Source organism: Rattus norvegicus, chromosome 10, assembly GCF_036323735.1.
Source record: "Rattus norvegicus strain BN/NHsdMcwi chromosome 10, GRCr8, whole genome shotgun sequence".
NCBI lineage: Eukaryota > Metazoa > Chordata > Mammalia > Rodentia > Muridae > Rattus > Rattus norvegicus.
This window is the reverse complement of record NC_086028.1, coordinates 18,853,050-18,875,592: the sequence shown is the minus strand read 5'-3', so window position 1 is coordinate 18,875,592 and position 22,543 is coordinate 18,853,050. Positions and strand designations below refer to the sequence as shown.

Here is a 22,543-nt window from a genome sequence, read left to right as displayed (position 1 = left end):
GAACTCAGAACCTCATGCGTGTACTACTGAGCCCTTTATCTAGGCCCCCTTGGTGTTTTCCTGATGTGTGGTTTGTCTTGGTGGTGGGCCAGAAGATTCAGTGGCTCTCTAAAGACATATACCTCTTTCTGGGGCCTTCAAATACTCTTCTGGAGTCCTGTGGAACACTCTGCTCCCGGGGCAGCCCCCCTAGGCTCACACTCAAGTCCAGAGAGAGATTCCCTGGGTCTGTGAATCCTCCAGAGTGACTGCCGTCTTTGATTTCAAACTTCCAGTGATATAACAGTTTACGGTCTAACTCTACATCGACCCTTTTAATGCTGTTCTCTTCCTAGCTGTCTACGTTAGAGGTCCACAAACTCCAGGCTGCAGGTTGTTCAACCAGTCCCCAATCTGTTTGTGTGTGTTCTCTACATAGACGATAGCTTTACAATTTAAATCGTGGAGATAAAAAAAAGACCAAAAGAGGAGTGTTTCAGGACCCTTCAAAAGTTCACGCAAGTTGATTTCCAGAGTCTAAAATCATAGCCCAGCTACCCTCCTTCACCCGTGTGCAGCTGACCCTCTGCACTGAAGGGTCCAAGTACACAATTCAGCTGGCTTTTACTGAACGATGAACCTCTCCGTCCTTACCCTTATTTATCGAAGAAATTTTTACAGGGCCTGGGTATATAGAATAGATGTACAAATTAAGCATTTAGTGATAACAAATGTCAAAGAAATATGTTTTAAAACAATTAGCTGGTAGATATGTTATAGCCTATTCAGTGTGGAAGTGTATTTGCATACTAGTGACATGGATATACTTGTTTATTTTTTACAAGAAAATGTTACTCTTGGCTGGACATTTGGCTCTGAACGAGGAGCATCTCCCACAGTTTTCAAAACCGATCAGCCTTCCGATTTTATAATCACCAGCACTGAGGATGACCCTTCACATAAATGTGTGGTACAAAATGCAGAAGTGCGTTTAGAGAGAGGCATTTCAAAATTGATAAAAAAATTCTGTCCTAATCTCAACCCCAAATTCCCTGAGTGTTTTTTATGAAACTCGGGCAGCAGCTCAAACAGCAATTCTTAAAACCAAACACTCCAGGGTAATCCAATCCAAAGACATATTGACAAGACTTACCTGCCAACGAATGACAGTAGGAATGCATTAGAAATATTTGCTTCCTGTAATTCATTCATTACATTCCTGCAAGAGAAGACAGCTCCATATTTACAGCAAAAAGAAAAAGAACAGTGTCCATAACTCATAGTCTATAATTGGGCAGGGTTGGTGACATTGCATGTGGCAGCAGCATACACTGTGACAGGGGTGTGTGTGTGTGTGTGTGTGTGTGTGTGTGTGTGTGTGTGTGTGTGTGCGTGTTCAGAACCCAGGCTTTGATGAAGTTGCACACTAAACATAGGTGATTGTTGCCAGACACACCCCCAAATCCATTAGACATTTGATTTTTGAATGAATGTTTGGTTGTTATACATTCCAAAATATTTTACCATTGCCAATGTTTTCCCCCACTCTCTCCACCTTCAGTTGCTATTGCCCACAGTTTAAGAAGACACGCGCATGTGCACGAGCACGCACACACACACACACACACACACACACACACACACACACACTACAGGATCACCGCTATTTGCAAAGTGCTTCCAGGGTATTGGTTTTCCTAAATCATTGAGAGATGATCAAAGCATACTCAAGGATGTGCATAGCTCAAAAGCACACAGTATGGCACTTGTGGGAAGGATCCATTTGAGCATCCACAGATGGTGGTCTTTGCGGTCCCCCTCAAGCCAGTGCCCTGCACATAGGGAGGACCCTATTTCACACCCGAAGTACTTACACAAGTCCAACAGCAGAGTTGAGTAGCCGCAGCAGAGACTGGATGGCCCACCACTTGAAAATGTTTACTGTTTGGTGTTCCACAGACTTCGCTGAGCCCTGCCCTATGGGATGTAATTTTTAGCACCCCACATTTATGCTTCTGGCGGAATGGGACCAGATTGTCTTTTTTATAGTTATGTTTAGCGCCATTGGGGCTAATAAGACAAGAAAGAAAGAGGGAGAAAAATGAAATGGGAAGGGAAGGAAAGGGAAAATGAAGAGAGGAAGGAGGGAGGGAGGGGAAGTGAGATTTCAGTACGAAAGCATATGCAGCAGAAGGAATGTAAGTCTATGAGAGCTTGCAGAGTCCGGCAGAGGGTCTCATGGGCGAGCTGAAATAGGATATAAAAACATGAACCCCACACTTCAGGCACATCGCAAGCCATAGTCCATTCCAACAACCAGCCTTGTATTAAGCTAATGTTGTTAATTTGAAGTTTATTGGCTCTACGGTCTTATTGGTATTTAATTTAGAAATTTGTTTCATTTTTATAGCTGAATAGCATTACAAGCATAAGGGTTTTATATCTAAGTTTTATGTTTGTACATATTAAACAACATTAAGATAAAAATAATTTAAATCAATGCTTAGTAAAATTGTCCCCTTTCATAAAGCGTATGTTGCTTACATTTAAGGAGGGAAAAAATAGGTATATGAGACATTAGTTCCATTTTTAAATTGGAGTGTCCTGAGCCACTGCCTGCCACCCTAGCAGGAAATTCAGTTTCAGTTATTTGAGGAATCTCTGCTCCTACCTCTGTGGGGGCTTATCAAATAAAAAAAACTCAAGCTTAAGTTGAGACTGAGTTCTCTAATGGGCCAATGGCCACTTCTTATTATCAGTTGCTATGATTTGGGTAAGTGTTCCCCCAGAGATTCTGCATTTAAACTTTGGTGACTAGCTAACAATGCTATTGGGAAGTGGTGGGAACTCTGAGAAGTGGGATCTCGGGAGGAAGTTGGGTTATTGGGTGTGGCTTTCTCTCTCTCTCTCTCTCTCTCTCTCTCTCTCTCTCTCTCTCTCTCTCTCTCTCTCCCCTCCTTTCTGGGTACTAACAGATGAGCAGGCTTTCTCCTGCCACCATGATATGCCACACCACCACAGGTCCCCAATAACAAACCAACCAGTCCCCGTCTTTGAAGCTTAAACCTCTCTTCCTTATAAGCTGATTTGTCTTGGGCATCTTGTCACAGCAACAGAAAGTGCTATCACACATTTGTCTGCACAGCACAGGAACTGTTCTTTCCTTAAGCACTGTCACCTGAAGAGGCTCAAGTTGCACCCCCCCCTTAGTCTTTCTGTTTGTCTCCCTACTTCTCTCTTTTCTTTCTCCTTCTGGGCAAAGGGGCTGCAGCCTTTTTTTCCAGTAAGCTTTCAATACTGCTTAACTTTTCACTGTGAAAGCAGAGAGGGGACTGCTGACCGCACTGGGGGCAACAATGTATCTTGTTGCAACTTCTCCATCATTTTCTACATTACTTTTAACTGAAAGGTTTTACCAGGGAACTCAAGAAACAGGGTGAAGAGAAGCCAGCCCTGTTGCTGAGTAACAAACGCCCCAAACACAATGCCTTACAACAGCAAGAATCATTTCTTTTCCTCAGGAGTCTGAGTCTGCAATTTGTACAGGGGGTGTTTGTGTCCATTCTGTGAAAAACATACTGATGTGGTACAAGTTGTGTGTAAAGGATCCACTTTCAGGATGGCTGGCAGTGTATTGAAACAGTAGAGCATGCAGCTAGCATGCACAAGGCTCTGAACTTCTTCCCCAGTGGGCGCTACATGCCTGGCTTTCAGTAGAAGCTCTGTTTCTGTCTGCATAAGCACCCCCATAGTCTCTTTATTTTGAACCTCACAGTTTAAAGCAACCTCAGATCAGTTGAACGTCTTACACCGTAGCTGTAGTCTTCTACAGTTAGTGCTCCAGGAAGCAAAGTGGTACCTTTGATGACCCAGCCTCAGAAGCCACACACTGCGCCTCTGTGCCCGAGTGCACTTCTGTTACTAAAACAAAGTTACTGCAGGCTGGGTGCTGCAGAAGGTTCTGGAGGTCTGAGAGCATGATGCTGAGGCCGGAACCCGTGGGCCCTGGCAAGGGCTTCCTAACAGAAAGCACATTTGAAAATGAACATGACACCAAGGATAATCTTACTCATAGCACCCTCCTCCTGGAATTAATCCAGGTCCGGAAGCTCCTGTCTCGAGAGGTATCATCTAGTCTCTCTGGGAAGGCATTAATCAGTCATAAAAGTGAAGCTCCTAAAACTTAATTGTCTTTTCAAAGTCCCACTCCACTGGAAGTCCAATTTCAAGCTAAGTATTGGTGGAGGCCAGTCATATCCAATTTACAACACCTTACTACACCTATTGGTTGGCATGCATCATCTAACTTGAGCATATAAAGGTAATCTCTCTCTCTCTCTCTCTCTCTCTCTCTCTCTCTCTCTCTCTCTCTCTCTCTCTCCCCTCCCTCCCTCCCTCCCCCCTCTCTCGTGTGTGTGTGTGCGTGTGTGTGTATTTGTAGATGTATATACATATGGAGACCAGAGGGCAACTTCAGGTATCATTCCTCAAATGCTATCTGCTTTTTTGTTTGTTTGTTTGTTTGTTTTTGTTTTAGGGGCAGGGTCTCTCACTAGTCTGAAACTAGCCAAGTAGGCAAGACTGTCCAGCTAGTGAGGTCCAGGGATCCTTTCCCATCTCTGTCTATTCACCTACTGGGATTGCAAACTTATTCCACCCTGCCTGGATATTTTCACCTGGGTTCTAGGGGGTCAAACTCAGAAAAAAGGGGGGGGGGCACTTTACCAACTGAGTTATCTCCTAACCCTAAAGAGAGTAGTTTCTTAACAGTACTAAGGTTCTAAGAGCGCACCAGGGAGAAATTATTTTAAGCATCAGTGTAAACTGCAGTTGACTAGAGGCAACACCAGCACAAGTTTGAGCCTTCTCCCCTGTTCCCACAGCCTATAGTTTATTAGCTGATTAAAGTGGCTACAGTTCTCCAGTCCTTTTCTTTGCCTCAGATGTAACAAGGGAGTATTCGCTCAGATTATTGCTACATTCACCTCACCAAACGAGACAACATATAACAAACCAGCCTGCTGCTTAGGCACACCACAATTGTCTCTGGGTCTCTATAAGGGAATGGGATCCAGAATCCTTTCCAGATGTCAACCTTGGGATGCTGAGATCCCTTTAGCTATTTAAGTGCCATAGGACTTGCATAGAACTTGAACACATCTTGTGTACTCCAAATCATCACCAGACATCTTGTGACAACTAAAGTCACTACATGCGATATAAACTGTGGTAACCCTGGATTGTTTACACACTAATGAAAAGAGTCTATCCACATTCAATACTGATACTTCTTTTTTCCAATTAGTTTTGACCCTCTATTCATGGACTCTGTGGGTTCACAGCTTGCAGATCGGGGAGACCACCCTAAACCAATCTTGCCTGATTTTCCTCTTCCTCAAGTTCATCTCTGCCTAGACCAACTTGAAACCACATTCCTCCAGGCTATTGACTTTGTAACATTTGACCCTAGAATTTGCATCATTGTGTCCATAAACAGAGGGGTGCCACCTAGGTAGAGATTGGAGCATCGCTGGCTGATAGGTCTTTCAAAGTCCAGGAACCCTTGTCTATGGAAGAACCCAGCTGGGGTCCCTGGGGCCAGGGAGGGGGGGTTGTTAAGGAGGGAAGAGGACCTCCCTCTGCTGAGGTTGATTGAAGTAAAAGGGTTGCCATATGTCTTTCCCAGAAGGGCGAGTGACATCTTGCGTCCATCCCAGGCTCCCTGAGAGTTTCCTGGAAGCCCTTCCTTCCGGCTAGCCCAGTTGGGAGTGTTAACGCATCGGATCCCATGCTTTGGTGAAAAATGTAAACACAGACCTGATTTTTCATTTTAAATGAAGCCAAGCATATTGCTCCCAGCAGATGCCGAGTGACTCAATCTGTCCTCTCGGCTTTGAAGAGAACTGAAGAACAACATGGTAAAATAAAGCAAACAGCACATTTATTGGTTGATAAAATGCTGTTTTAGTCTACCCTGGCATTATATGGTGATTGCTATGCAGCGAACATCTGTTATTAAATCCGGGCTTCTGTTGCCTAGATACATTGAGTCAAAAGCTGGAGCCTATGAGAAATCCATTTATGTGTCTGTTGCATGTAAGTGTCAGAGCTCATATGATGCCTTTGTCTTCATTGGAACAGAATCTTTTAATATGGAATGTCTCACTTGTTAATTCTCCACTCCAAGGCAGTACTGGTTTTGTTCGATTAAAATGGGTTAAAGAAACAAACAAACTAAAACCCCAGTGTTCCTCACAGGGACTTGAAATGATCTGCTGGTGAATTTGGGGTATAGGTTTGTGAATTTGGAAAAGAAGGACTTTCAAAAAAAAGAGTTTATACTAAATGACACAGCAATTCTACTCCTAGGGTCCTACCCTAAAGACAGAGCAGAAATAAATAAATGAACAAGAAGGAGGGTGTCCAATACAATGTTATTTACAGACAGCAGAAAAAGCAAAACATTGAAAGTTACCTGAATGCATCCAAGTCAACAGTTCCAAAGCCCACAGGATTTCATAGAACATCTCAGTCCATCTCTTTTCCTAATTGACACTCTATCATCATGCATATTTATGAGGTAATTAATGCATATATGCAGTGCATAATGATCGATTAGATTAGGATAATTAGCATTTCCATCCCCTCATACATTCATCATCTTTTGATGTCTAGAACTTTCAAACTCCTTCCTTCTTGTTTGTATAAGACCTACAGTAAGTCATGGTAAGCTGAAGCCACCTCCTGATCTGGCACAAGACAGTAAGATCTGTTGTCCTAACTAACCATGTTTGGATACCTGTTATCTGATCTCCCTCTATTTCCTTTTCTCAGTCCCTTTCCTAGCCCATAATGGCCACTATTCTGTTCTCCTTGTCTCAAAGAAATCAAACGTTTTGACCTTCCATATACAAGTAACAACACCCAGCACCTGTCTTTCCACGCCTGGCTTATTTCATTTAACATAATGTCCTCTCGTTCCAAGTATATCAATACACATAACGGGATTTTATTGTTTTTATGGCCAAAAAAATCTTTCACTGTGTCTCTCCACCACATTTTCTTTATCTAATCTCTTATTGATTGATTTTTAAATTGTTTACCGTGTTACGATATCCTAGAAATGCTTCAGTGAACAACTTTGCCAGAGTCTGAATTCCTCTTTCCAATAAACTTCTAGGCATGGAATTATTGGGGCTCAGCACAGAGTACGCTTATTCACTGCATCACAAATGTGATCCTTGGGCTCACCATGTGCCAGGAAGAAATCTCTTTAAATATCAGGACCCTCGTGGTTGATAAAGGGCTCTTATTTTCACAGAATGGGGTGCGGGGGTTGAAGGAGTTGAGCAGACAGCAGCGTTGCGGGGGAGACTGTAGTAGACACTGGAGTCTCCAGGTACTGTAGTGTTGGCAACATTGATAGAGGTGGAGCTCAAGAGCTCAAGACTGACAGGAAGGGACAGCCAGCTCTTGAGGGACAGAAGTGGAGGACAGGAATCAAGAGAACTAACTGGCTGGCTGGGTGCCTTTTGGAGCAAGCCAAAGACATCTCTCTAGGAAGCCTAGCCATGACCTCAGACTGTGAGCTGTCTCCCTGAACCATAATCAAGCATGCTATGCACACTAGGAGCTATATGAAAAGCAAAGGCTCCTTGAGGGACAGTCATGAAAAATAGGTCTTCGTCGGGGAATAGAGAAAGACAGAGCCAACAGTCCAGCTCTGCCCAGTACTGATGGCCTTGCCATGAATGTACTCAATGAAGAGTCTTAAAGCAGAAGTAGATAGACCATGAGCGGACAAACACTAGACAAAATGCAGGTCTTGGGTGGACAGAAACAGTCACCCAAGAATAAGCAAGGAGAAACTCAAAGGGAAGGAGGCTTGACTGAGAGGTGAATACTGAGGATAATGGGCAGTTTTGAAAACAGCCAGAGTCGAGATAACAATGTATGCTGGGTAGCAAGTCCTCACCAAACTCCGCAGTGTTGAGAGTAGCTGAGTGGACACTAGAGCCAGGTGCAATGTCTCTTAACCCGGTCCTCATCCTTCTCACACTGCCCACCTCCCCACATGCAGTTGATCTTAAAGCAACGGCCACCTCAGAACAGAACATGGACTTGCTCTGGACTTGAAGCTCACAAGCCTCGTCACCTTGAGAAGCACTCATGACTGCCCCTGGACCCCAGACAGTGACTCAGGGTAGTGGAGAGAGGCCAGCATCCTAAATGCTCACCTCCAGTAGCCCTGTAGAGAGTATTCTGCAGGCGACTTGGGGAATTAACAATGGAACATTTGCCACAGACAGCCCCAGGCAGGCCAGACAATGGCATTAAAAAAAAAAAAAGAAGAACCCCACCCTCACCTCCATGTGCCAGTGTCACCAAAACCTTGGCCAGTTTTAGTAAAGTGCTCACCCTTTCAGGGTAACACAACTGAAAAGGCCATGAGTTAACCTCATCTCCTGCCTTGCTTCCCCTGAGAATCTACTCCCCACTGAGAGCTACTAAACACTGAGCCACGGTGGAGCAAAGGCAGAGATTTTTCAAACAGCCCTGCAGGGTCCCTTGGGACCCAAAGGCTCCTTATCCCCAGCTCAGAGCCCACTGACTTTGCTTGGAGGCAGGAAGACCTGCTGGGCTGGAGCTTAGAGTGGCTCAGAGGAATCAAAGCTAGCCTTCTCCACCTTTCTCCCATAACCCTGCGTGCTTCTCCTCTGATCCCTGCCTGACAGGGAGGAGGCATTCGGAAAGCTCATTATTGGCTTATAGACCTAGCCCTAAATCAGCACTTAAACACCCTGGGACGAACAGTCCTAAATGGAAAAGAATAAAAATAAAAATAATGACTTTTCTTGCAAGCTCATAGATGTGCCTGGTGCATTTCGCCAGGCTAGGATTTAGCCTTTTCTGCTCTAAATTTGATCCTCTGAGTCTTTAAGAAGAAGGAGGAAAAAACCCTCAATCTCCCCAGCCATTAGTCACTTAGATGTCCTATTTCCTTCAGCCCCTGCCCTCTTCCTCCACCCAGTCGTTCATGTCTGTCCCATTGTAGATAACAGGAAGCTGTTTTCAGGGACCATGCCTTCTTAGACACTCTGCTGCGAAGGTGGTTCTTTAGACCCATTAACAGTATCTCCAGCAAGTCTGGGTGATAAGAGCTGGCATTAATTAGGCACTGCCTGGATGCACTTTGAAGCTCAAATTAATTGGGCACAGCCTGGATGCACTTTAAATGTATCACTCAGCCCAACCCTTTTAGCAGCCTCATGAGTCAGGAACTGTTAATGGCTCTGATTTCCAGGTGAAGCCCGGGCATGTTTACACAGAGTTGAGATCCAAGTCATTTGATTCCAAGAGCTAAAGCCAACCAGTCCTATGATGAGCTACACTGAGCAGACTAGAACTCAATCTCTCTGCTGAGGTTGGATATTGACATAGACAGCTCTAGGAATAGCTGAGGCATGGAGACCTAGAGTCACATCATGTAAAGCCTAGTTGGGCTGGCGTAGCATGAAGAAAAGGAGGAGAGATAGCAGGGGTCAATGCTAGAGAAGCATAAGACATTGACATTAACGTCCAGTACCTGAAGCTCTGTCAAGATGCAAAAGGATTAGCTGGTCCTCTTGGGCCCAGGAATTTAAAATCCAATGAGATAAATTAATATCAATCTAAGAGAGAAAGCTTTTACTTAGAGATGCCCACGTAAGGAGAGCCCTGCCTTGAGAAGTAGAAATCTCCCTGGAGATACTCAAGCAGAAGTTTGGCGTCTTCTCGTGAAGATGGATCCAAGTGTCAGATACAGATAACCGCTTTGATCCTGAGAATAGGCAGCTCCTTTGTGATTCACTTGACCCATGGCTCAGATAGCTCTGTGTATGGTCATGGAAAATGTCTGAAGCTACGTTTCCCTGATAACTCTCAAATGCAGCTCTGTGACTCCATGATGATGTTTCTTTGGTACCGAGATGCAAAACTCAAGGGAACAGGTGACAGTCAGCTTTCTGTCACCATAACAAATGCCGAGATCGTCACCAAGTGACGAGGTTTACTCTGGCTTACAACTAGAAGTTTCAGCTCATCACCCGTTGGCCCTGTTGCTCTGGATGAGGTAGCCTTTCATGGAAGGAGAGGGGGGGAGCAGGGAGACCTGAGATCTCAAAACCCTTTGAAGGCATTGCCCAGTGATCTAACCAACTCCCCATCCCCCCATTAAGCCCCACATCCCCCAGTCATGTACAATGGGGGCCAAATCTTCAACACAGGAGCCTGCCCTCAAAGAGTCTCAGAACAGAATGATTCCTTGGTGGGTGGTCTTTCCAGCCAGGATTCACATCATATGTCAACTATTAATTCTTTAGTTGTGTTTCTGTATCTCTCTCTCTCTCTCTCTCTCTCTCTCTCTCTCTCTCTCTCCCCCTCCCTCCCTCCCTCCCTCCCTCCCTTCCTCTCTTTCCCCTCCCCCTCCCTCTTCTGTTTAGAGATTGGGTCTCACTATGTTGCCCAGGCCAGCCTTTATCTTGCAATTCTCCTGAGTAGCTAGGATTACAGGTTTGGACCATAGGCCCTAGGTTCTATTATGGCTCCCTTTTTTCATTCCTCTCCTCTCCTTTCTTGTATCGACACTGGGCCCTGCTCTGTTGCCCGAGTTTGCCGGGAATCCACTTGCCACCTTGCACTCACGGCTGCTGCTCCTGCTCTACCTCCCGAGTCCGAGGCTGTGATTGCAGGTGAGCTCTGCCATGCTCTATCTGGTTGTGGTTTTCTAAGGGAAAGTTATTAAACAGATTGGGAGACACATCTGGACCCGGTGGAAATGAGTTCTGTGACTCACTCATGAGTCACCAGTGTGGAAAGACTCGGCCTCCGTGAGGTAGTCAGTGACTTTCCGGATGTGCAACTAGAGCCCTGTAGACATGACATTGGTATTACTGAAAAGATCCTGAAGTGCAATGAGGTGTGAGCCATCTCTGTTATTAAAGGAAAAACAAAGACCAGAACCTCAAGGATACATACATGATGAGTACACTCACCCACCAATGGGGTGAGATATGCGGTGTGTAGATTAACTGAATGGCTGTCTACAGGAATAACAGATGGTTTCCTGCTCGTTTGCATAGCGGTCATGATTGGCTGCCTCTCTGAGGTCTTTGCTGGTCTCTAAATTGAGAGAAATGCCTTCCCTGCAAAGGCAGCCACGAGATATAGAAAAAGAACTAAGCAAGTGACTGAGTGCAAACCCAAGGACCCCTGAGTGAGTTGGACCTGCCCCTTTCTCGGGGTGCCGGAACTGTTTTCAGGGTGCCCAAAAGTTAGCGGTGACAGCTGCAGGAAGAGACAGTCCTGGAGCACTGCGCCTCAACCCTAGACGGTAGGGATGTGGCCGACTGTAGGAATCCTGCCGTCAAGAAGGCGGTCTTCACAACTCCTGAGAAGTTGCCTGCACAGTGCACATGAAGGTTCTCTGACTGTAGATAGAGGACTCTGTGGCCCTGCTGGGGGAAGAGAAGCAGAGTACAGGCTGGAGGCCAGCCACGCCTGCCTCTATGGGCTTCCCTGCACTTCCCACACTGGGCTAAGCACAGAGAAACTCCAGAGCCTGGTTACTTATCTTACATACTTATCTCCAAGCTATTCACACACACACACACACACACACACACACACACACACACACACACACACGTCTTATCAGCATCCAAATTCTCTCCCTGTCCACCAAATGATTTAAGGAGGGTTTGTCTGACCAATGAGCTTTGAAGTCTCTTGTTGGAGTCACAAAATTATGTTCAGAGATCGGGATCTTGAGACTCAATAACCTGAACATCTTTTGTCAGCTTTCCCGAGCCTCACATTGTCCTGAGGCGGGGAAAGCTGCTGAGGAAGGCAGCAGAAAACCTCAAAGGCTACTGTGCAGTGCTCATTAGCTCTAATCCCTCAGCCCTGCGTGCTGAAGATAAGGGTCCTTGTTTTAATCTGGGGACATGGGTACTCAGAATGAATGAGTAAATTCACAGTGGACCACAATGGTGGTGTGAAACCCCGTCCCTGTCTACCCAAAGATGCAGTAATAATTGGGCCAACCCAATGAGTGGAGAGAGGCTGCCTGAGGAATGGCTTTGGGGCAATTTGGAGGAGGATCTGGAATTGGGGAGAAAGAAGTTCTGTGATATATTAGTGATGTCTGTCATGGGCATTGGACCAGGGAGATCTATCTATGAACCATCAGTGTCATACTGTCATACTGTGTGTCATACTGTGCCCCTTAGAAATTGGGTTGTCATTTGGCGGATAGATAAATCAATAAATGAGTGAACTGTTACTTCTGTTATTTTGAGAGATGAAGTGTCACTCTGTAAACCAGACTGGCCTGGAACTTGCTATATAACCCATGCTGGCCTCAAACTCACAGGGATCTGACTGCCTCAACCTTCCAAGTGTTGGGATTAAGGGCACGAGCCCCCACTCTCCACTGTCAACTGTTTCTCTAAAGTTGAGCTTAGAGAAAGGTTTGAAGCAGGAAATGAGAGAGGCTGCTTGCCCCTTTCTCAGGGATCTTGAAGGCCAACTTAGATAGTCAGAGATAAGGTCTGTGGTGGACCCTGGGACTAAAGCCCAGAAACATTTACAATGGCTAGCTCACTCAGGAGCCCGTGAGTCAGGAAAGTCTAGAAGTCTGGGAATAACAGTAAAGACATCTACATTTGGCATTAATAACCTACATATAGAGCATTAATACTCTGTGTATGGATCAAAGGAGCTGAGAAGACCAGTTTGAAGAGTCTGTGTGAGGCATGGTGGAGCCACCCAGGTCATAGGGTCAAAGGCAGTGAGCTGTGGAGTCAGCTTCCAGGACTCAGTGGCTGGCAGAGGGTCCCTTCCCATGACTCACAAGCTCCCTCCGTTCCAGCTGACTTTCAGGTTTATTTTCAGCTCTAATCAGCGAGAATAGGAAAGCCAGGTGCTGCCTTGCATTGCTCTCCAGCCTCTGGAACTGTACAGAGACAGACATTCCTCCCCCAACGGAAGAGACAGCACCCAAGGCAGAGCAGTCTCCTGGCTTCGTGGCCATTGTTACCATGGCTGCCTTTGCCCGGTTCTCTCAAGGTCCAGCACTGGCATGAGCCTCTTAATAGCCCTACAAGGTTGGTGTCAGTGGTTCCCATAGTGTACAGGGGAGGAGACGGGTTCTGAACCAGTCAGTTACAAATCCAGAATTCCAAATCACCTAAAGACAATCTGAGTTCAATTCTTGCTGTCTTAACTATGTGCCTATTCTAAAGAGGCCATACTATTCCCCAGATGTTTGGGGACATCTGACTCTCTTCCTTTTCATTTGTGTGTGTGTGTGTGTGTGTGTGTGTGTGTGTGTGTGTGTGTGTGTGCGTGTGTGTGTGTGTGTGTGTGTGTGTGTGTGTGTGTACTCACAGGTACATGTACATATACAGGCCAAAAGTCAATGTCAGGTGTCTCTCTCTCTCCCTAGTTCTCTCTACCTTGTCTCCTTTTGAGATGAGCTCTCTCACTGAACCCAGAGACGGGACAAGCATAGAAGATCCCACACAGCCTTGCACTGTAGGAATCCAGAGTCTGGATCAGCAAGCTGCCCTGGTCCACCACAACCCATCCAGGCCTGTTTTTGTGGAGAGCCCCTTCCCTCTCTAGCTTTGTAATAAGTGCATCTATGATCACATCCTGAGAGGTGACCTGCCACCCCCTGAGGAGGAGAAAGTAGAGGAGCTCCCAGAAAAAAAAATGAAAACTGTACTACCCAATGAAGCTGGACCTGGAATATTCACGGAGTGGTTGGGGACAACTACGAATTTGATGTGGACAAAATGACAGAAGGTCCCAACTTCACCATGCGCATGGCTGGTGTCCATGGTCAGGTAACATTGGTCAAGTGAGACCAAGGCTTACGGGAGACCAAGCCAATGCTGGCACAGATCCCAGTGGTATTCCTCCTGGCCAGGTCCACAGGAGAGTTCCTGACAACCTCAAGGCTGGGGGGACAGTCCCCTCCCCACAGCCCTTCCAAGGGTCCTGAGGAAAATGATGAGGCCATTCAGGCATAGCAGCAGCAAGGTCAAAGCTGAGTCAGAGCTGACATGAAGAGAAAAAACTGGACTGGCATGAAATAATATGGGGAGAAAATAAAAAGAATCAAAACCTCAAAAAAAAAAAAGTGGCCAGGCTGGCTGTCCAGGCAACCTCAGGGATCTGCCTGTCTCCCCTCTGAATGCTGCAGCCATCTTTTATCTGGGAGCTGGGTAACTGAACTCTTGCTCTTAGCCTTGCATAGCGAGCACATTGCAAACTCAATCATTGCCCCGACCCTGACTCTTTCAGTTTTCAGAGAGGTAGAGAGAGAAGGGCAGTGTCCGCCCAAGGTGAGCAGTGTTAGCGGATGAACTGGGCCTTGAGTTTGATGATGTGAGACTCACAGCTTCCTGCACATCCACTGATCATGTCCCCTGTTCACATCCCCTGGTGCCTTCCACCACTCCTGCTACTACGTATGCTCAGGTGTGTCCTGATCCTTTCAACTCCTCAGCCAGGTCTTACTAAGGACTAAATCTTTGACGGTGACACCCCCCTCCCCCATCCTCCCAGCTCATCTCCACCTGGGTAGGACCTGCTTGGCTCTGCTTCCTCTCTTCCCCTCGCCTGCCTCAGTTCCGCCCATTACCAGAGTCACCACAACACTTGTGAGCCTCCTAGCCCATGCCTCAGCCCCGAAGCGAAGATGATTCTGTCCTTACAGAAGCAATCAGTACCCCCAGTGGCTTCCCAGAACTCAACTCAGGACAGCATAGGGAGCAGAGGGAATTAGAACTTAAATCATTCACCATGTGTATCCTTCCAGACTGACAGGGCCATTCTCCAGGTGGCATTGGGCAGATGCTTCTGTGAGTCACTCCCATCCCCCACCATATCATGGCTATTCCCCAGTCTGGTCATACACCAGAGAGCTCTACACCCCAGCCCTCTGAAGGAGTCGGTCCGTCCACATAGCTCTTACAGCTTCTTTCGAACATCTGGTCTTGACCCGGCTCTTCTAGAAGCTAAGGAGCAGAGGTATGCTTGCTTGTGCAGTCTTTGATATCAGATGTATCTGCCTCAGCGTTGGCCTTTCCTCTCGTCATTGAGCAAGCTGAGCAATGTGTGTATGTGGGGGAGGGGTTGTACCCTCATCTATTAAGTGGAGATAATAACCACCCTAGAGGATGGCCCTGAGAATATTTCTGTGAATTTAAATGTAGCATGGTGCCTGATACATAGTAAACGGTGGTAATTCTCATCTGTAACTTAGTGGCATGGCCCACCCTCTGAAACTCATCTACCAAGACTTCAAAAAGGCTTGATCCTAGTAGCCTGTAGGGGACCTTGTTAGATGTTAAAGGAGGATGCCATGGTGGTGGTGGTGGTGGTGGTGGTGGTGGTGGTGGTGGTGGTGGTGGTGGTAGTGCTGAAAGAAAGAGGAAAGGAAGAACAGGTAAAACACAGCATCCCTAGTGTGTCTCAGTAGTCACAGAGTGGTAGTTGTTGCAGTACAGTTAACCTTAGAGCCCAGCGAGTGTACCAAACTCATCCTCCTCTGCACTGTGAGCTTCATCCCTCTAGGTCTGGACCACAGGCCCTCATTTTGTCCAGGACCATTGTAGGGAGTCCTCCATCATTAGAACCCAACACGCGCTACCGTTGCTCTGCCATCATTCCTCCTCAACTGTGGTCCTCTACCTTCCTCCCATGAAGGCCTGGAGATTACATTAGTCCAACTGCATGCAAGCTACAGCAGAGCCTCTGACCAGAGACCATCATGGAAACACAGCTACAGTCCTCTTACTACATATGGTACTTTATCTAGAGGCTCCACAGTTTACCCTCTGGATGTTCATGGGGGTGGGGAGGCAAGAAGTCTCGCAGTCACCAAACTTCACCCATGTTTCGTAACCCCACTCCTGGGCCACTCAGTCCCCGCTCAGGGGAGCTTACCATTCCAAAAGGGATTGCATGCACAATGTGTAGTCTTGCAGGATTTCACATGAAGCAAGTATCATCTTGTATGTGTAGCTGCGGGATGCTGTGCCATTGTTTACTATGATAGAGTGAGGGGCAAGGCAGCCAAGTTATTCAGATCTCACCATGGCTTTGCTTTGCATTTCCCTGATGGGGTTAATGATGCTGAGACTCCTTGTATTTACTGGTTTTATATACATATTAATATATATTATATATATATAGACTTCCTCCTTTTGAACACTAAGTGCATCCCGCCATTACTGTGCCTTATCATGCTGGCATACTTGCCCGCCCTCTCCCTGCCATTACTCCATGCATAAATTTGAGTCTCTGGGAGCAGAGACCGTGTCCTGGTGGCTGGCAGACACATGACTCTGTTAAGTCTTGAATGTACAGCAGCAAGGCCAAGCAGACCCCAAAAGGCATCTTGGCATCAGTGACCAGGAACACTTGATCCAGGCTAGCCCACCTGGACTGCCTCATCTCTGAAATGGGAGGAGAAACAGACTCCCTATTGGGTTGTGTTGAAGAGTTGAATGGAGATTCTGCAGACTGTTATGCATGTGTCTGGCAGGAGACCGCGTTGCAGAATTATTAATGCCACATTCTATGAGCTATGGGCCAACGCGAGAGAAGCTTCCAACATAATTCATGCCTTCTGCTCGCTTTCCTCCTAGTTGGCGAGATAAAATACGCCAGTGAGGACTAAAGTGGAAAACTGAAAGCAGTACAGACTACAAATAAGTTATATACGTGTCAATCATCTCCAGGCTGATCCAGGAGAATCTAGATGTGTGGGTTGCCTTGGAGAAGGAGAACTGGGGTCAGGGCGGTCAAGAGAACAGTCACATTCACTACAAGTGACTTAATTTGGTCCACGCACACTTTGGCACACTGGAATTTGCCACACATCTATTTTACTTTTTAACAGAGCGTCAAGCCAGATCAGTGTGGGTGGGGGAGTTGCCCCACAGGTAAGCTGCCAGAGACATCTGGATCCTGCCTCCCGACTCGTCATATCCTGGAGATTCCACACTTCTGAGTATGAAGCAGACACCCTCACGGGGACTCACTTCATCCCGACTCAGAAATGTTTCCTGTAAAACCTGCCACGGGCTTCCTGTGTTTCCAACACCTAATGGACTTATCGTGAAGAAGGGACTCTTTTTAATTTACCCTGGGGAGTGTGGAGGCCGGGAAACACCACCCTTCCATCTCGGTGACAACAAACTCATTCTTCACTATAATTAAAATGTCACTTTGATAAATAATTCCATCAGCCCCCTTCCACCTATGAATAGCTTCCTGCTATAATTGTTCACATTCTGCTGAATTAGAAGTATTCAACGGAGAATTTAAGAGGTATTTAGGCAACAGAGATAAATCGGGTGTGTTCTCCACCCTCCCACAGTCCCTCATTAAGTGAGACTTCATCCCTGGCTGGGGTGTCCCTCCTCCCTGAGCTCTCAATCACTTACTCCCTGAGCAGAGAGTGATGGGGGGATGCTGGAGAAGTGTGGGCCTCTGAACAAGGCAAGGATTTGGGGATGCATAATTTAGCCCTTCCCTTCCCAAGCATCTCCACAAAAAACCATAAAGGAAATGGGAACCCACAGGAAGAAATGGCCCCTGGACCAGGCATGTGGAACAACCCGGAGCCCCGGGTACAGAGGAGTTAGAGGCAGGAAGATTGCAAGGTCAGAGTCTGCCTGAGCTGTAGAGTGACTCCAAGGCTAGCCGGGACATCCTCATCAAACCCTGTACTAAAATAAAAACTAAAGAGAGCCAGGGATCTAGACAATTGCCTAGGTTGTGAGAGCCTATTGGCCTTTCTAGACCTCTGATGCGTTAACAGAAAGCAGGTGGTCCTAGTCAGCTTGAGTCAAAGTATATTTTATGCCCAATAAAGAGACGTGTAACATTGAGAGGGGCTCCCCATCTTACGGATCAGGGTTCCAAGACACCTCAGAGCAAAGATAGCATAGCTTCACTGACACAGCTAAGAACACTTGAATTCACACTAGCGCCCAGCATGGTTTAAGGCATACAGTAGGAGCCTCATATTTGCCTCTCTTGTTTTTATTCATGCCGTTTCTCCCTCCTTCCTAAAATATTGCACCTGTTCAGTTTCCACAAAACGCACAGGGTGGAGCACAGTGTGCTGAGTACCCCAGGGATGATCAGGGACCAGTCTCTGAGTCAAGGAGAAAAGCTGGCATTAAGTCCTTTCCGCTGTAAGGAAAGGGAACAGCCATACAGTTAAAACAGGAACACTTCACAGTCAGGAAGCCATGGTTCAAAGACAGCTTGCTCCTCAGACTTTTATGACTGTCGCCATGGCTACCTGCACTGACCCTTAGCTACTATTCACATTGGATGTGTCCAGAAGCATCTGTTGAGTATAGAGCACAGTCAGGTACCACACTACCACGGGTTTTTGACCTGCATGCATACCTGTTTCGGTCTTAGTCAGCTCTAGTCTTCAGCTGTTCCTTCAAAATATATGTGAGTCAGGGGATACTTGAGAGACTGCGAAGTCCAACCGAACACACCCCTAGGCTGACCTCTTCCAAAAGGCCCCGAGTGCCAGGCGTTCATGGCAGTGACCAGTGGTGGGCCGGGCTAGGGCTGAGGACTGGAGGACTGGGGGACCAGGGTAGCAGTAAGGATGGAAGGAAGGACAGTCCACAGAGGAGGGAGGTGTATCAGAAACAGTTGAATTCCTGCTCAGAAGTGGAGTGCACTGGACAGCCTGGAGTGTCTGAGTCTTAGAAGTAAGAAGGGTGTCGGTGATGCAGTAGGATTAGCCACTCCATTACTGCGACCATCCCACAGGACTTTTGTATCCCATTTTTCAGAAGGGCAACCTGAGGCTTACAGATAGAAGAGAATGTTGCCAAGACGACACTGCTAACACATCACTGGGTTTGAACCAGAACTTTCATTCCAACAGGGCTAAGCCCTTCACAGCAGTTCTGCTGGTGCTCCCTATACATTTTACACGTTTGCATTGTGAAATTAGACAATCCACCTGACCTGTGGGCCTAGCCCCTGACCTTGAAGAAGGTGTGGTCCTGGGGGTGAGTGGAATCGGGTAGTGCGGTGGTCCGCTTCATCTGGGTTCTTTCAGAGCCTGAGTGCCTGGTTGCACACCGAGTAAATGCCAAGTTACTCCAGGCCCCCTTCCAGAACTGGAATGAACTGACCCAAAAGGCTGCTCCTGAGGTCCCAGGGCTCAGTACACAGGATAAGGAAGCAGCATGCAAAGGTTTCATTCATTTTCAATGAAGAGTGAGTGAGAGATCCACACGAGAAAACCCAGTCATCCACACAAGTTGTTGTAGAATATTAGAATCCCCTCTGACCCACTTCAGGACTTGCATGCATGGTTATTTGTGCATTTGGATGTCTGAACATGCCAACATGCTAGGTCCTGCCTAAGCACACTGATCACAAGGAATGCAACCATGGGGAGGTCCTGTTGCAGTTTGCAGATGCCTACTGGACCAAAGGCTGGGCGAGAAACCCCCATGTTAGAAACTCAAGTCAAACCGAGCACTGCTTAAGGGGCATGGGGTGTGTGGTGGTTTGAATAGGTATGGCCTCTATAGACTCCTGTGTTTCAATGCTTGGCCCACAGGGAATGCTACTCTTAGGAGGTGTGATTTTAGTGGATTAGGTGTGGCCTTGTTGGAGGAAGTGTGTCAGCTTGGGGGAGGAGACTGAGGTCTTCCATATGTTCAAGCTATGCCCAGTGTACACACAGAATCCTCCTTGCTACCTGAGGATGAAGATGGGGAACTCTCAGCTCCTTCTCCAGCACCATGTCCGCCTGCACACTGCCATGCTTCCTGCCATGAGAATAATGGACTAAACCTCTGAAACTACAAGCCAGCCCCAGTGAAATGTTTTTCCTTTGTAAGAGTTGCCTTGGTCATGGTGTCCTTCACAGCAGAGAAACCCTAAGACAGGGTTTGATACTGTAGTCTATAGGCAAAGTACATCCCCAACCAGGACTCCAGCCTGAGCTCCACTCAAGGGCAGGGAGTAAACACCACAGGGAAACAGCATCCTGTGGCTCACAGTAGGAGCTTGAAGTACTGTCCTCCCAGCACTGGGTCTGTAATCCCTTCAAGAGCCTTGGACAACAGCAAACCCACAGTAGGACAACCACCCAGCCCAGCACTCCTCCTGCCTCAGAATCTTGTAACATGAGGCCTGAATAACCCAGTGATGTTCTTGGTGGGTAGAGCTGGAGGTGAGATCGGGTCTAAAATGAATACGGGAGATACTGTGCTAATAGCAAATGGGGATTCCCCCAAAGAACTCTTCAGCCAGTGAGACTGGATGGCAACATCAAAGTCAAGGGTCAGAGCTTCAGGGAAACATGCAGCTGAGCAGGAGAAAGGGAGGGTAGGTAGTGACCTCACACTGCTGGACCCTTGCTGTGTTCCCTCCTTGAGTATGCATTCAATTCTCTTAGCTAGGCAAGTTTCAAGAGAAAACTGGGACCTGGAGGATTTTAGGAGCATAAAGCTGCTGAGAGAAAAAGCTAGGGTTTGAGCCCAGCTTAGCCAACACTAACATCTGATCTCCTAAGCACTGGTCAGTCCTGGCCCTGTTGAGGATCAGTCCGAGGTTATCATTTGGACCCCCAAGTAGGGGGAACTTGTTCAGTCCTATTTAAAGGCTAGATGCAGGACAGACCCCTGCAGCAGTCACAGCCTGGGCTCAAACCAAAGCAGAATGACAAGTGGGGAAGGTGACCCTCTGATGGTGGTCTCCCAGATTGAGGGGCGCTGTCCCTACTGGGGGTTAACCCTTGACCCAGTCATCCTGCAAACCTGTCTATTCGAAACACTGCTAAGCAGGGCTCCCCAAGTGGGCTCCTTTCATCATCATCTGCAGAAAGCCTTCCCCCTGACACCAGCCCATCCCCACCCCCACCCCTCTTGCAGGAAAGACAATCACGGATTTTTGAAATGAGAAACAATCTGGAAGATAAATGTATTCATGAGCCCATAAATGGGCCATGAATCACTGGCCCCAATTACTGCCTTCACTCCTGACAGGATGAAATCCCCCTAGTACATTCTTCCTGTCAGAGAGACACGGGAGGCAAGGGCTCAGGCCACAGATAACATCATTATTCCACAGCAGGCTGGTTTCCTTGCTCCCAAGCTGCTTCCACTTCATTTGCAGCTCACTCCTAATGCTGGAGGCAGGTTGGGGCCGGGGGAGATAATGAGAAATAAAAAGAAGTGAGAAGGGGGGAAAAAAACAGAAACTTTTATGCCAAGAAGTAAAGAAACAAGATAAACTCTCTGAATCTAATTTTAAAAAAAAACTATTTGAAAACTCTGTCCCGAATCTCCTGGGATAGGCTGGCATCCACACCAATCTATCATCATCGACACCGGTCCGCGCCGCTGAGCGCGCACCCGCTCCTGCCTCCTGGTGACTTGTTTAGAAGTACTTCAAATCGGAACAAATCACGGCCAAACCACAGCCTCCCTCTCTCTAGCCCTTCAATCACTCCTAATCAGACCGTGTATTTTAGCAACAGAATCTTCCCTGGTTGACGAGCTCATTCATCTGCCTTCTGCCAGCTCGACGCCCTCTGCATGGGAGAGGAGGGGAAGCCACCTGCTTCTGAGGCAGCCCCGGGGAAGCTGAGAGGACGGCAGAGCTGCAGTCCTCCCCTGCCTGCCCAGTACAGTGTCTGGCACTAACAGGAGGGAATCCAGAGCAGCAGGAGGCTGAGGAGAGGATACGATGTGGGTCACTGCGTGTCGCAGCTAATGAACACCTGTCTGGCACCGGCGCCTACCCACAGTCTCTGAGTTCAGATTCTCTAGACACGTGACCCCATATGATTGGCCATGTGGTTGGAAGTTCAAGAGCATGCCCTCCAAAACAGAGCAGCTGGAAGATATAAGGACTGGGAGATGGGAAGCCTTGGCTGGGAGCTTTCACTGCAGCCCATACAGACAAACCACGCATCACCTTTCTCAAGCCCCATTTTTTTTTCTAACCTGTAAAATGGGAATAAGAGTATATGACCTCTCTTATGGGACTGTATGAGGATCAAAAGAGTGAGAAAGGTGGAAACACCTAGATTTTACACTTGGGACTTACTATCCGTTCAGCATTGGCAATCTTCTGTAACAAGTCACACAAACCTGATACATACTCAGACACAGGCCGGGGCCACCACCTGCTGCTGTCCCCAGTCCCACCCATGATCAAAGACCCCTGCAGAGAAGACAAGCCAAAGAGGCTTGAAGTAAAGATTCAAGAGGAGCTGCTTGCCGAAGTGGAGATTTGCCCTCACCTCCACAGGGCTGTCTTGAGAATAGAGTCACATGCTCTGCCTGGGGCCACTGGACACAGTCACCCTGTCAGGCTTTGTTGGAGGAGGAGCATCTTGCAGGCTGAAAGTGGAGGGAGGAGGGCAGTTGCCAAGGAGCACTATTGGGGTGCTCCCTCTGTTGCCCTCCCTGTGAGCATACGAGGCAAAAGTAAAGGAAGGACAGGTGGA

The 22,543-nt window shown here is 47.3% G+C and overlaps 1 protein-coding gene across 4 annotated transcripts in view; it reads left to right on the top strand.

Moving 5' to 3' along the window:
* Kcnip1 (potassium voltage-gated channel interacting protein 1) overlaps nucleotides 1-22,543 on the top strand; it is a 369,300-nt gene that overhangs the window by 217,433 nt on the left and 129,324 nt on the right. The window lies entirely within an intron of this gene.